Source organism: Pan troglodytes, chromosome 13 (genome assembly GCF_028858775.2).
Source record: "Pan troglodytes isolate AG18354 chromosome 13, NHGRI_mPanTro3-v2.0_pri, whole genome shotgun sequence".
NCBI classification, from domain to species: Eukaryota; Metazoa; Chordata; class Mammalia; order Primates; family Hominidae; genus Pan; species Pan troglodytes.
The window spans coordinates 81,084,828-81,100,766 of NC_072411.2; positions in this window are offsets into that span (position 1 = coordinate 81,084,828).

A 15,939-nucleotide genomic window follows, 5' to 3' on the forward strand; every position below is an offset into this window, starting at 1 on the left:
TCAGATTTTCTTTGTGACTATTCTGCTCCATTGGACAGGGTTTTCAAGTTCAGTTATTAATACCATGAGAAAGCAAAATACTTTGCTGTTACCTTTTATTTGCAGCAAGAAAATGTTTTCTGTGTGGTTAAAAGTTATTAAGACATATATTTTGCTGCAATTAAAAACAAAAACAAAAAGGAAAGTACTGTGCTTCAGGCTTTTTATTCCCTACCCCCACCTCCTGTGCAGGAAAATTATAGCCAGCTTCAAATCAGTGCCCCACATTGGTAGATTAATCCTATTGCTAGAAATTCAGCCTGTGTCACAAGTTGTCTGTGGTATTAAACAGCAGCTGTTGGATTCCCTGTCAAAGAACAGCTGAAAATAACACTAAAGTTTAGGTCAGAAGTCAGATGCAAACATATCAGAGTTACTAACTCCAAAGCTGCTGGAAGCATTGGAAATCTCTGGGACAAAGCCAGAACAGAGAATATAGCAAAAAACAGTTTTAATGAATCCACTTGCTCTATAAACTTTTTAGCCCAATTTAATAGTAGGTTCAGGTTCAGGGCCAATGTTTAGAAGACTGAGTCAGCTCCATTGCTTTGTTTTGCTAAGGTTCATGATCATATTCTTGATTCAAAGGGGAAAAGTACTTTTATACATACTTCAGTGTTCAATTATTTTTGTTTCCAAGAGCATGTCATGGCTGCTCTGCAACTGTGTAGCCACCACCCATGTCCTCTGTGCTCAGCATCTACCTGCTGCCCCAGTGAGATGGAAACCATACCTAGATCCTAGTCCCTATGCAACGCGAACTTCACCTGACCCCATGAAGGGAACAATTGGAGCAAGCTCAGGAAAGCAGATGCCGAGCAAGCTATGATGTAGCAACTATTGCAAATGGTTTCATTTTATGGCAGGGCTGGAGAGCTTGCAGAGAGGTAACTGACCTGGAAGGTTGAAGGCAGGCTCCTTCTTTCACTTGCATCTGTGTGAAGAGACCACCAAACAGGCTTTGTGTGAGCAATAAAGCTGTTTATTTCACCTGGGTGCAGGTGGGCTGAGTCTGAGAAGAGAGTCAGCGAAGGGAGATAGGGGTGGGGCCGTTTTATGGGATTTGGGTAAGTAAAGGAAAAAGGGGGGTTCTGTGGCAGGCAGGAGTGGGGGGGGGGGTCACAAGGTGCTCAGTAGGGGAGCTTTTGAGCCAGGATGAGCCAGGAGAAGGAATTTCACAAGATAATGCCATCAGTTAAGGCAGGAACAGGCTATTTTCATTTCTTTTGTGGTGGAATGTCATCAGTTAAGGCAGGAACTGGCCATCTGGATGTGTACACAGGTCACAGGGCATATGATGGCTTAGCTTGGGCTCAGAGGCCTGACATTCCTGTCTTCTTATATTAATAAGAAAAATAAAACGAAATAGTGGTAAAGTGTTGGGACGGCGAAAATTTTGGGGGATGGTATGGAGAGATAATGGGCGATGTTTCTCAGGGCTGCTTCGAGCGGGATTAGGGGCGGCGTGAGAATGTAGAGTGGGAGGGATTAAGCTGAAGGAAGACTTTGTGGTAAGGGGTGACATTATGGGACTGTTAGAAGAAACATTTGTCATTTAGAATTATTGGTGATGGCCTGGATACGGTTTTGTATGAATTGAGAAACTAAATGGAATAAGAGAGGGAGAAAAACGGGTATTAAAGGTCTAAGAATTGGGAGGACCTAGGACATGTGATTAGAGAGTGCCCAAGGAGGTTCAGCATAGTCCTGCTGGCAAAGATTATTTATTTACTTCAAGAGTTAAGAGTGGCAGTTTGGGGATAGCACCAGGAGATATCAGCTGTGATGGCTTGGAGAAACAATGTAAATCAGCAGTGTAAACAAGAGCAGGGCATGTATAAGTAGTTGAGAATGGTGAAGAGGAGTATGACTAGACAGAAGATAGTAGGGATGACAAGATTTTGGGGGCAAAGTCTAAGTTGGTCTGGTGTCTGGAATGAGACTGGGACTAAATAAAAAGGAGCGTCCATACAGGAGCTCAAATGGGCTGTACCTTGTAGCATTCCGAGGACAGGCCTGAATTCTGAGAAAAGAAAGAGGTAAAAGTATTGTCCAGTCCTTTTTAAGTTGGTGGCTGAGCTTGGTGAAGTGTGTTTTTAAAAGACCATTAGTCCGTTCTACTTTTCCTGAAGACTGAGGACTGTAAGGGATATAAAAGTTTCACTGAATACCAAGAGCCTGAAAAACTGCTTGGCTGATTTGACTAATAAAGGCCAGTCTACTATCGGACTGTGTAGAGGTGGGAAGGCCAAACCGAGTAATTGTGTCTGACAGAAGGGAAGAAATGACCGTGGTGGCCTTCTTAGACCCTGTGGGAAAGGTATCTTCCTATCCAGTGAAAGTGTCTACATAGACCAAGAGGTATTTTAGTTTCCTGACTTGGGGCATGTTGAGTAAAGCTAATTTGCCAGTCCTGGGTGGGGGCAAATCTCTGAGTTTGATGTGTAGGGAAGGGAAGGGGCCTGAATAATCCGAGAAGTAGTAGAATAGCAGATGGAACACTGAGAAATTATTTCCTTGAGGATAGATTTCCACGATGGAAAGGAAATGAGAGGTTCTAAGAGGCGGGCTAGTGGCTTGTAATATAGGATAGCCTGCCTTTGCTGGTGTGTGGTGATTAGGCCTGGTGGAACTGCCATCAATAAACCAAGTGTGATCAGGGTGAGAAACAGGGAAGAAGGAAATGAGGGGAAATGGGGTGAACGTCAGGTGGATCAGAGAGATGCAGTCATGAGGGTCAGGTGTGGTATCAGGAATAATGTGGGAGGCTGGATTGAAGTCCGGGCCACGAACAATGGTAATTGTGGGAGACTCAACAAAGAGTGAGTACAGCTGAAGGAGCCGGGGAGCAGAAAGTATATGCATCAGGTGTGAGGAAGAAAATAGATTTTGGAAATTATGAGAGCTGTAGAGAGTGAGTTGAGCATAGTTTGTGATTATAAGGGCCTCTAAAACTATTAGGGTGGCAGCAGCTGCTGCACAGAGACATGATGGCCAGCCTAAAACACTAAGGTCAAGTTGTTTGGACAAAAAGCCTACAGGATGCGATCCGAGTCCTTGTGTAAGAATTCCAACTGCACAGCCCTGCACTTCTGCTGTGTGTAATGAAAAGGGTTGGGATGAGTCAGCAAGAGCTAGGGTGGGGGCAGTCTCTAAAGCTGTCTTCAAGGAATGGAAAGAGGAGTGGAGAAAGGATTTAGGATCTATGGGGTCAGCTAAGTTTCCTTTTGTGAGTTTATATAACGGTTTTGTCAGGATGGCAAAACCAGGTATCCAAAGGTGAAAGTATCCAACTATGCCTAGGAAGGAAAGGAGTTGTTTTGTAGAAGGGATTGGGGTTTGGGAGATTAGCCGGACACGATCAGCAGGGAGAGCACATGTGTTTTTATGAGAATTATGCTGAGATAGGTAACAGATGAGGAAGAAATTTGGGCTTGAGTGAAGTAATGGTATCTGCCTGTGCAGCTTTGCGGCAGTACAGCCCAGGTAATTTGCTGAGCTTGATGGGTGTCAGGGTCAGTCCAGGTGAAAGCAAAGAGAGGCTGGGATGAAGGGTGCAAAGGAATCGTAAAGAAAGCATGTTTGAGATCCAGAACAGAATAATGGATTGTGGAGGGAGGTATTGAGGATAGGAGAGTATATGGGTTTGGCACCGTGGGATGGATAGGCAAAACAATTTGGTTGATAAGGCATAGATCCTGAACTAACTTGTAAGGATCGTCTGGTTTTAGGACAGGTAAAATGGAATTGTAAGGAGAGTTTGTAGGTTTTAAAAGGCCATGCTGTAGCAGGCGAGTGATAACAGGCTTTAATCCTTTCAAAGCATGGTGTGGGATGGGATATTGGCATTGAGCGGGTAAGGGTGATTAGGTTTTAATGAGATGGTAAGTGGTGCATGATCGGTCACCAAGGAGGGAGTAAAGGTATCTTATACTTGTGGGTTAAGGTGGGGGGATACAAGAAGAGGACCCAAAGGAGGCTTTGGATTGGGAAGAAGGGCAGCAATGAGATGTAGCTGTAGTCCAGGAATAGTCAGGGAAGCAGATAATTTAGTTAAAGTGTCTCAGCCTAATAAGGGAACTGGGCTGGTGGGGATAACTAAAAAGGAGTGCTTAAAAGAGTATTGTCTAAGTTGGCACCAGAGTTGGGGAGTTTCAAGAGGTTTAAGAAGCCTGGCTGTCAATACCTACCAGTTATGGAGGCAAGGGAAACAGGCCCTTGAAAAGAAGGTAATGTGGAGTGGGTAGCCTCCGTATTAAGAAGGGGATGGACTTACCCTCCACTGTGAGAGTTACATAAAGCTTGGCGTCCGTGATGGTCTACGGGGCTTCCGAGGAGATCGGACAGCATCAGTCTTCAGCCGCTAAGCTGAGAAGATCTGGGAAGGAGTCAGTCAGAGAGCCTTGGGCCAGAGTTCCAGGGGCTCTGGGAGTGACTGCCAGGTGAGTTGAACAGTCCGATTTCCAGTGGGGTCCTGCACAGATGGGACACGGCTTAGGAGGAATCCTGGGCTGCGGGCATTCCTTGGCCTGGTGGCCAGATTTCTGGCACTTGTAGCAAGCTCCTGGGGGAGGTGGTTCTGGAGGAACGCCTGGCCACTGCGGTTTTGATGTTTGGAAGTTCTTGTGTGCTGGAGATGTGGCTGGGGTTTGTCTCACAGTGGAGGCAAGGAATTGCAATTCAGAAATATGTTGCTACTTGGCTGCCTCTATTATTGTACACCTTGAAGGCGAGGTTAATTAAGTCCTGTTGTGGGGTTTGAGGGCTGGAATTTAATTTTTGGAGTTTTATTTAATGTCGGGAGCAGATTGGGTAATAAAATGTATATTGAGAATAAGACAGCCTTTTGACCTTTTAGGGTCTAGGGCTGTAAAGCGTCTCAGGGTTGCTGGCAAACGAGCCATGAACTGGGCTGGATTTTTATATTTGATGAAAAAGAGCCTAAACGCTATCTGATTTGAGATAAAGAAAAAGGAGCATTAACCTTGACTATGCCTTTAGCTCCAGCCACCTTTTTAAGAGTAAATTGCCAGGCAGGTGGGGGAGGGCTAGTCATGGAATGAAACTGTAAGCCAGACCGGGTGTGAGGAGGGGAGATGATAAAAGATTTATAGGGTGGAGGAGCGGAGGCTGAGGAAGAATTAGGACCTAGCTCGGCCTGGCGAGGAGGGGAGATGTCAGATGGGTCTGTAGAAAAGGAAGATTAGAAAGACTCAGCGACGCTTGGGGTTGGGACTGAGGAGACTGGTGGGAGGGAAAGAAGGAAGATTTGGGGTGAGTTGCATTGGGAACAGAGACTAGGGGGAGGGACCGATGTGTAAAAGAATGCCTGGGCGTTAGGCACCTCAGACCATTTGCCTATTTTACGACAAGAATTATTTAGATCTTGTAGGATGGAAAAATTGAAAGTGCTGTTTTCTGGCTATTTGGAACTACTGTCGAGTGTGTATTGGGGTCAAGCGGCATTGCAGAAGAAAATAAGACACTTAGATTTTAGGTCAGGTGAGAGTTGAAGAGGTTTTAAGTTCTTAAAAACACAGGCTAAGGGAGAAGAAGGAGGAATGGAAGGTGGAAGCTTGCCCATAGTGAAGGAGGCAAGCCCAGAGAAAAGAGAGTAGAGACACGGAGAAGGGGTGGGGGGTTCTTGCCTCTCAGAAAAGCAGAGAAGGGGTCAGGGTGTGGAAATAAGGGGTTGGGGCACAGAGATAAAAAGGCAGGGCATAGAAATAAGGGATGGGGCACAGAGATAAGAGGTCGGGGCGCAGAGATAAGAGGTCAGTGTTCCTACCCCTCCTCCAGAAAAGCGGGACTTGTTGCTAAGGGTTGAAGGACTAAGGCAGGCGTCCTTGCGTGGTCTGACACCTCTGAAACCTGGGTGAATAATCAGAGAGGCGGCGTCCCTGCAATGATTAAACACCAAGGGAAGGCTGCCTTCCCTAGTCCATGACCGGCGCCAGAGTTTTGGGTTGGTCCACAGATAAAACGTGTCTCCTTTGTCCCTACCAGAAAATGAAAGGAATTGAAATTAAGAGAAGGGACAGATTGAAGTGTGGCACGAAGATTGAAAGGAGAAAGAGGTTGAGGGATAGTGAGAGAGGTTGGAGAAGAGAGTGAAAAGGGGCCGCTTACCGGATTTAAAATTGGTGAGATGTTCCTTGGGCTGGTTGGTCTGAGGACCAGAGGTCGTAGATGGATCTTTCTCATAGAGCAAAGAGCAGGAGGACAGGGGATTGATCTCCCAAAGGAGGTGCCCCTATCCGAGTCATGGCACCAAATTTCACTTGCATCCGTGTGAAGAGACCACCAAACAGGCTTTGTGTGAGCAATAAAGCTGTTTATTTCACCTGGGTGCAGGTGGGCTGAGTCCGAAAAGAGTCAATGAAGGGAGATGGGGTGGGGCCGTTTTATAGGATTTGGGTAGGTAAAGGAAAAAGGGGGGGTTCTCTGGCAGGCAGGAGTGGGGGTCACAAGGTGCTCAGTAGGGGAGCTTTTGAGTCAGGATGAGCCAGGAGAAGGAATTTCACAAGATGATGCCATCAGTTAAGGCAGGAACAGGCTATTTTCTTTTGTGGTGGAATGTCATCAGTTAAGGCAGGAACTGGCCATCTGGATATGTACGTGCAGGTCACAGGGGATGTGATATCTTAGCTTAGGCTCAGAGGCCTGACACCTTCCACTTGAGCAAATAGTTGGTCCAAACAAACCAAAATGAACTGATCACAACTAGTTTTTAGCTAATTGTCCTCAAGAAAGGCAAGAGTTGACACTTGCATCTCAGAATATCTATACTGTAAACTAAAATGCCCAAGGAGCATAGCTTGTCATAGTGTACTTTGCCAACTGGAATGGCAAATAGTGACTTGAACCCAAAATACTCAGTGCAGGCCAGGTATGGTGGCTCACACCTGTAATTTCAGCGCTTTGGGAGGCCAGGCAGGAAAATTCCTTGAGCCAGGAGTCTGGAAAATTCCTTGAGCCAGGAGTCCAGAAAATTTAAAAATCAACCAGGTGTGGTGACATGCCCCTTTAGTCCCAGCTACTTGGGAGGCTGAGGCAGGACAATCCCTTTGTTACCAGAAGGAAGGCCAAGTGTGAGTTGTCCAGGTCCTTGGCATCTTGAACAAAGAATTGAACAAAATGCACAAAGTAACAAAGGAATGAAACACAGGAACGAAGCAGCAAAAGCAGGGATTAAAGCAAGAAAGCATTCCACAGTGTGGGAGTGGGCCCACCCTGAATAAGGACCCAGTTACAACGTTTTCTGGGTTTTAAGTACTCCTTTTGAGGTCCCTAGTGGCTGCCCCTTATCTGAATGAAGGATTTTGTCTGTGGCTAGTTAAAGGCTGATGTGAATTGGCGCCCTATGAAGATGAAGTGATGGCCCACACTTGGCCCAAATCCAAGGCACTCTCCCTTTCCATCTGAGCCCTGGGGAAGGGGGAGGGTTGCAGGGAGAGTAGCCTTTGATCCTTTGCTACTTGGTGTGAGGAGATGGGGTCTTTCCTTTTGGTTTAGCTTTTGGAAGTTGGTGTTGATTGGCCTTAGGCTCCCTGCCCCCAGGCCCAGGTGTTTTCGTTTTGATCCAGCTTTGGACAGTCAGCATGAATTGGCCTTAGATTCCCTATCCCCAGACCTTTGTGATCTTCCTTGATTTAGCTTTAGGAAATCAGCACAAATTGGCCTCAGATTCCCTGCCCCCAGACCTTGATGTTTTTCCTTGATACAGCTTTAGGAAGTCAGCACGAATTGGCCTTAAGTGCCCTGCCTCCAGATCCTATTCTCCTACCTCACCTTGAGCCCAGAAGTTGGAGGCTGCCGTGAGCTATGATAGCATTACTGTACTCCAGCCTGTATGACACAGTGAGGCCTGTCTCAAAAAAAACAAAAACAAAAAAACTCAATGCACTTTCACCTAAAATTAATTCTATTTCTAGAAACTCAGTGTGTGTCCCAAGTTGCATAAAGGCCATCAGGTGGGAAAGGGTTTTGGCAGCAGGCTGCAAAGACCACAGGCTAAGAATGGCTCTGTCCACAAAGCCCTAGTTAAGATGGATGATTGTGTAAGGGGCGTGGAAGGTAGCATGGAATGTCTGGAATTGCAGGCCCAGGCAGAGGGAAAAGGAAAAGGGAGATGAAGAGGAGAGAACACATGGCTGGAAGTCTGGTTAATTCCAAGGCTTAAGGGCAAAGGGAATTAGAAAAATATAATACTTTGTTAAAAGATTAACCCAGCTATTCAGCAACAAAAGTAGTGCCTTTCTCTGTGTGTGAGTATGACCTTTCTTTCTGTTAATTAGATGGAGCAGGTCCAGGCTGTTGCACAAAAGAAGTGTTTTCTATGTTTGCAATAATGCAAACTGTGTACATGAATTTAACCGGCTTCTGTTTTATTTTAAATTTAAACTCTTGACTTTAAAATCTTCAAAGGACTTGAATCATGTTTTTCTCCTCTGTTCTTGCTTTCTGTTCCTCTTTTCTTTCCTCCTAAACTTTTTAGTCCTTCCCTCTACAGAAGCCCTGTGGCTCAGACCTCTCCATCCACATCTAGCTTATTTAGAACTTTGGCCTTGTTGTCTTCATCTAGAATAATATTTAATTATAAGTTGCACCATTAACTCATATAAACAGCTTGAAGAATAGTTAGCGTGGAATATATTGTACTAATGATATTGGTACACTATACTTAGCTGGATTTTTTAATGTTAAAGAACTGAAAGCTTCTTGAGTTATAGTTTATTTACACTCTGCCTCCCCTATTATCACCAAAAAAACCCCAAAACAAAGCAAAACAAAAACCTTCCAGGCATTCTCATACCTTTGAAATTTATAGAGGATCTTGCAGAGGCTATTATGCCTTCTCTGTTTATCCCTCTGGGAAATGCCTTTTTTTATACCAACTGAGTTTTAGTGAAATAGCCTCCATGGGGAATCATAAAGCTATAACTGGATTCTGTAGAGTCACAAATAGCACATTTTTAATGAAATAGTAGACTGAAAACTTTTTCATGTGATTATTTTTAACTCCATCAATGGTGACGCCATTAAAATAACACATTTTCTTTGCTGGAGTATATGTGGGGTCTGCTCATTTTTATGTAAGATCTTAGGTGTTTGTCTTCATCAATAGTATTATCGGTTAAACTATATTCAACTTTATAAAGACAAATTAGATAGACCTTGTATAGATAACCCAGAATGAGTCTATTTGTCCAAATTAAAAATTCAAGGCAAATTATCATAAGTGAAGCAAGTCAGACACAGAAAGCCACTTATACGCAGGAGCTAAATAATATGTACACATGGACATAGGGAGTGGAATGATAGACAACAAAAATTTGTATAGGTGAGGGGGGTGGGAGTGGGTAGATGATGAGAGATTACTTAACGGGTACAATGTATTTTATTTGGGTGATGGATATCCTAAAAGCCCTGACATTACCATTACACAATCTATGCATTTAAAAAAATTACACTTGTACCCCATAAATTTATACACATAAAAAAAATAATTTTTTTTAATTCAAGGCAAATCTTTCTCTGCTGTTATCACTAATTTAGTAATAATGGCTACTAATTAGTGACTGCTTAATACAGGCCAGGAACTGGGATAAGTGCTTTACACTCTTTATCCCATTTAATCTACATAATACAGCTGGAAAAAAATATTTCTTTAATTTTATAAAGGATACACACATACATGCACACACATATTCACACACAGTGATTCACTAATTCCAGTCACCTCTGGTTCAACTTCTTCTGCCTAGGTTTCAAACCTATCTATGGCTGGCCTCTCCCTATCTGCCCAGTCATGTATACCATTATTCCCAGACCCCAAAAGTCATTCTTGTTCTCCACCTTAATTCAGTTGTTCGATCCAGGAATATCATTCCCCTCTTCCCTTCATCTATCCAAATTCCTCCCATCTTTTGAGGCCAAGATGAAGTATCAACTTTTTAAAAAATTTGAAATATCTACCTATATTCTTCCTGTCAAGCACATCCATGTGAAGAGACCACCAAACAGGCTTTGTGTGAGCAATAAAGCTTTTTAATCACCTGGGTGCAGGTGGACTGAGTCCAAAAAGAGAGTCAGCAAAGAGTGGTGGGATTATCATTAGTTCTTATAGGTTTGGGATAGGTGGTGGAGTTAGGAGCAATTTTTTGCAGGCAGGTGGTGGATCTTACAAAGTACATGCTCAAGGGTGGGGTGAATATTACAAAGTACCTTCTCAAGGGTGGGGAGGGTGTACCATACCAAGTACATTCACGGGAGGTCAGGGGAATATCACAAACTACATTATCCCAAGGGCGGGGAGGGTGTATTGTCACAAAGTCAATTGATCAGTTAGGATGGGGCAGGAACAAATCACAATGGTGGAATGTCATCAGTTAAGGTGGGAACTGGCTGTTTTCACTTCTTTTGTGGATGTTCAGTTGCTTCAGACCACCTGGATATATACCTGCAGGTCACAGGGGTATGATGGCTTAGCTCGGGCTCAGAGGCCTGACACTTCTTTTTTTATTTTATTTTATTAATATTATACTTTAAGTTTTAGAGTACATCTGTACAAAGTACAGGTTAGTTACATATGTATACATTTGCCATGCTGGTGTGCTGCACCCATTAACTCGTCATTTAGCATTAGGTATATCTCCTAATGCTATCCCTCCCCGCTCCCCCCACCCCACAACAGTCCCCAGAGTGTGAGGTTCCCCTTCCTGTGTCCATGTGATCTCACTGTTCAATTCCCACCTATGAGTGAGAATTTACAGTGTTTGGTTTTTTGTTCTTGCGATAGTTTACTGAGAATGAGGATTTCCAATTTCATACATGTCCCTACAAAGGACATGAACTCATCATTTTTTATTGCTACATAGTATTCCATGGTGTATATGTGCCACATTTTCTTAATCCAGTCTATCATTGTTGGACATTTGGGTTGGTTCCAAGTCTTTGCTATTGTGAATAGAGCTGCAATAAACATACATGTGCATGTGTCTTTATAGCAGCATGATTTATAATCCTTTGGGTATATATCCAGTAATGGGATGGCTGGGTCAAATGGTATTTCTAGTTCTAGATCCCTGAGGAATCACCACACTGACTTCCACAATGGTTGAACTAGTTTACAGTCCCACCAACAGTGTAAAAGTGTTCCTATTTCTCCACATCCTCTCCAGCACCTGTTGTTTCCTGACTTTTTAATGATTGCCATTCTAACTGGTGTGAGATGGTATCTCATTGTAGTTTTGACTTGCATTTCTCTGATGGCCAGTGATGGTGAGCATTTTTTCATGTGTTTTTTGGCTGCGTAAATGTCTTCTTTTGAGAAGTGTCTGTCATGTCCTTCGCCCACTTTTTGATGGGGTTGTTTGTTTTTTTCTTGTAAATTTGTTGGAGTTCATTGTAGATTCTGGATATTAGCCCTTTGTCAGATGAGTAGGTTGTGAAAATTTTCTCCCATTTTGTAGGTTGCCTTTTCACTCTGATGGTAGTTTATTTTGCTGTGCAGAAGCTCTTTAGTTTAATTAGATCCCATTTGTCAATTTTGGCTTTTGTTGCCATTGCTTTTGGTGTTTTAGACATGAAGTCCATGCCCATGCCTATGTCCTGAATGGTAATGCCTAGGTTTTCTTCTAGGGTTTTTATGGTTTTAGGTCTAACATTTAAGTCTTTAGTCCATCTTGAATTAATTTTTGTATAAGGTATAAGGAAGGGATCCAGTTTCAGCTTTCTACATATGGCTAGCCAGTTTTCCCAGCATCATTTATTAAATAGTGAATCCTTTCCCCATTGCTTGTTTTTGTCAGGTTTGTCAAAGATCAGACAGTTGTAGATACGCGGTGTTATTTCTGAGGGCTCTGTTCTGTTCCATTGATCTATATCTCTGTTTTGGTACCAGTACCATGCTGTTTTGGTTACTGTAGACTTGTAGTATAGTTTGAAGTCAGGTAGCGTGATGCCTCCAGTGTTGTTCTTTTGGCTTAGGATTGACTTGGTGATGCGGGATCTTTTTTAGTTCCATATGAACTTTAAAGTAGTTTTTTCCAATTCTGTGAAGAAAGTCATTAGTAGCTTGATGGGGATGGCATTGAATCTATAAATTACCTTGGGCAGTATGGCCATTTTCACGATATTGATTCTTCCTACCCATGAGCATGGAATGTTCTTCCATTTGTTTGTATCCTCTTTTATTTCATTGAGCAGTGGTTTGTAGTTCTCCTTGAAGAGATCCTTCACATCCCTTGTAAGTTGGATTCCTAGATACTTTATTCTCTTTGAAGCAATTGTGAATGGGATTTCACTCATGATTTGGCTCTCTGTTTGTCTGTTATTGGTGTATAAGAATGCTTGTGATTTTTGTACATTGATTTTGTATCCTGAGACTATGCTGAAGTTGCTTATCAGCTTAAGCAGATTTTGGGCTGAGACGATGGGGTTTTCTAGATATACAATCATGTCATCTGCAAACAGGGACAATTTGACTTCCTCTTTTCCTAACTGAATACCCTTTATTTCCTTTTCCTGCCTGATTGCCCTGGCCAGAACTTCCAACACTATGTTGAATAGGAGTGGTGAGAGAGGGCATCCCTGTCTTGTGCCAGTTTTCAAAGGGAATGCTTCCAGTTTTTGCCCATTCAGTATGATATTGGCTGTGGGTTTGTCATAGATACCTGTTATTATTTTGAGATACGTCCCATTAATACCTAATTTATTGAGAGTTTTTAGCATGAAGCATTGTTGAATTTTGTCAAAGGCCTTTTCTGCATCTATTGAGATAATCGTGGTTTTTGTCTTTGGTTCTGTTTATATGCTGGATTACATTTATTGATTTGCGTATATTGAACCAGCCTTGCATCCAAGGGATGAAGCCCACTTGATCATGGTGGATAAGCTTTTTGATGTGCTGCTGGATTCGGTTTGCCAGTATTTTGTTGAGGATTTTTGCATCAATGTTCATCAAAGATATTGGTCTAAAATTCTCTTTTTTGGTTGTGTCACTGCCAGCCTTTGGTATCAGGATGATGCTGGCCTCATAAAATGAGTTAGGGAGGATTCCCTCTTTTTCTATTGATTGGAATAGTTTCAGAAGGAATGGTACCAGTTCCTCCTTGTACCTCTGGTAGAATTTCGCTGTGAATCCATCTGGTCCTGGACTCTGTTTGTTGGTAAGCTACTGATTATTGCCACAATGTCAAAGTCTGTTATTGGTCTGTTCAGAGATTCAACTTCTTCCTGGTTTAGTCTTGGGAGAGTGTATGTGTCAAGGAATTTATCCATTTCTTCTAGATTTTCTAGTTCATTTGCATAGAGGTGTTTGTAGTATTCTCTGATGGTACTTTGTATTTCTTTGGGATTGGTGGTGATATCCCCTTTATCCTTTTTTATTGTGTCTATTTGATTCTTCTCTCTTTTCTTCTTTATTAGTCTTGCTAGTGGTCTATCAATTTTGTTGATCCTTTCAAAAAAACCAGCTCCTGCATTCATTAATTTCTGAAGGGTTTTTTGTGTCTCTATTTCCTTCAGTTCTGCTCTGATTTTAGTTATTTCTTGCCTTCTGCTAGCTTTTGAATGTGTTTGCTCTTGCTTTTCTAGTTCTTTTAATTGTGATGTTAGAGTGTCAATTTTAGATGTTTCCTGCTTTCTCTTGTGGGCATTTAGTACTATACATTTCCCTCTACACACCACTTTGAATGTGTCCCAGAGATTCTGGTATGTTGTGTCTTTGTTCTCGTTGGTTTCAAAGAACATCTGTATTTCTGCTTTCATTTCATTATGTACCCAGTAGTCATTCAGGAGCAGGTTGTTCAGTTTCCATGTAGTTGAGTGGTTTTGAGTGAGTTTCTTAATCCTGAGTTCTAGTTTGATTGCACTGTGGTCTGAGAGACAGTTTGTTATAATTTCTGTTCTTTTACATTTGCTAAGAGAGCTTTACTTCCAAGTATGTGATCAATTTTGGAACAGGCGTGGTGTGGTGCTGAAAAGAGTGTATATTCTGTTGATTTGGGGTGGAGAGTTCTGTAGATGTCTATTAGGTCTGCTTGGTGCAGAGCTGAGTTCAATTCCTGGGTATCCTTGTTAACTTTCTGTCTCGTTGATCTGTCTAATGTTGACAGTGGGGTGTTAAAGTCTCCCATTATTATTGTGTGGGAGTCTAAGTCTCTTTGTAGGTCACTCAGTACTTGCTTTATGAATCTGGGCGCTCCTGTATTGGGTGCATATATATTTAGGATAGTTAGCTTTTCTTGTTGAATTGATACCTTTACCATTATGTAATGGCCTTCTTTGTCTCTTTTGATCTTTGTTGGTTTAAAGTCTGTTTTATCAGAGACTAGGATTGCAACCCCTGCCTTTTTTTGTTTTGCATTTGCTTGGTAGATCTTCCTCCATCCCTTTATTTTGAGCCTATGTGTGTCTCTGCACATGAGATGGGTTTCCTGAATACAGCACACTGATGGGTCTTGATTCTTTATCCAATTTGCCAGTCTGTGTCTTTTAATTGGTGCATTTAGTCCATTTACATTTAAAGTTAATATTTTTATGTGTGAATTTGATCCTGTCATTATGATGTTAGCTGGTTATTTTGCTCATTAGTTGATGCAGTTTCTTCCTAGCCTGGATGGTCTTTACAATTTGGCATGATTTTGCAGTGGCTGGTACCGGTTGTTCCTTTCCATGTTTAGTGCTTCCTTCAGGAGCTCTTTTGGGGCAGGCCTGGTGGTGACAAAATCTCTCAGCATTTGCTTGTCTATAAAGTATTTTATTTCTCCTTCACTTATGAAGCTTAGTTTGGCTGGATATGAAATTCTGGGTTGAAAATTCTTTTCTTTAAGAATGTTGAATATTGGCCCCCACTCTCTTCTGGCTGGTAGAGTTTCTGCAGAGAGATCAGCTGTTAGTCTGGATGGGCTTCCCTTTGTGGGTAACCCGACCTTTCTCTCTGGCTGCCCTTAACATTTTTTCCTGCATTTCAACTTTGGTGAATCTGACAATTATTTGTCTTGGGGTTGCTCTTCTTGAGGAGTATCTTTGTGGCATTCTCTGTATTTCCTGAATGTGAATCTTGGCCTGCCTTGCTAGGTGGGGGAAGTTCTCCTGGATAATATCCAGCAGAGTGTTTTCCAACTTGGTTCCATTCTCCCTGTCACTTTCAGGTACACCAATCAGATGTAGATTTGGTCTTTTCACATAGTCCCATATTTCTTGGAGGCTTTGTTCATTTCTTTTTATTCTTTTTTCTCTAAACTTCCCTTCTTGCTTCATTTCATTCATTTCATCTTCCATCACTGATACCCTTTCTTCCAGTTGATTGCATCGGCTCCTGAGGCTTCTGCATTCTTCATGTAGTTCTCGAACCTTGGCTTTCAGCTCCATCAGCTCCTTTAAGCACTTCTCTGTATTGGTTATTCTAGTTATACTTTCGTCTAAATTTTTTTCAAAGTTTTTAACTTCTTTGCCTTTGGTTTGAATTTCCTCCTGTAGCTTGGGGTAGTTTGGTCATCTGAAGCCTTCTTCTCTCAACTCATCATTCCCCGTCCAGTTTTGTTCTGTTGCTGGTGAGGAACTGCATTCCTTTGGAGGAAGAGAGGCCCTCTGCTTTTTAGAGTTTCCAGTTTTTCTGCTCTGTTTCTTCCCCCTCTTTGTGGTTTTATCTACTTTTGGTCTTTGATGATGGTGATGTATAGATGGGTTTTTGGTGTGGATGTCCTTTCTGTTTGTTAGTTTTCCTTCTAACAGACAGGACCCTCAGCTGCAGGTCTGTTGGAGTTTGCTAGAGGTCCACTCCAGACCCTGTTTGCCTGGGTATCCACAGCGGTGGCTGCTGAACAGCGGATTTTCATGAACTGTGAATGCTGCTGCCTGATTGTTCCTCTGGAATTTTTGTCTCAGAGGAGT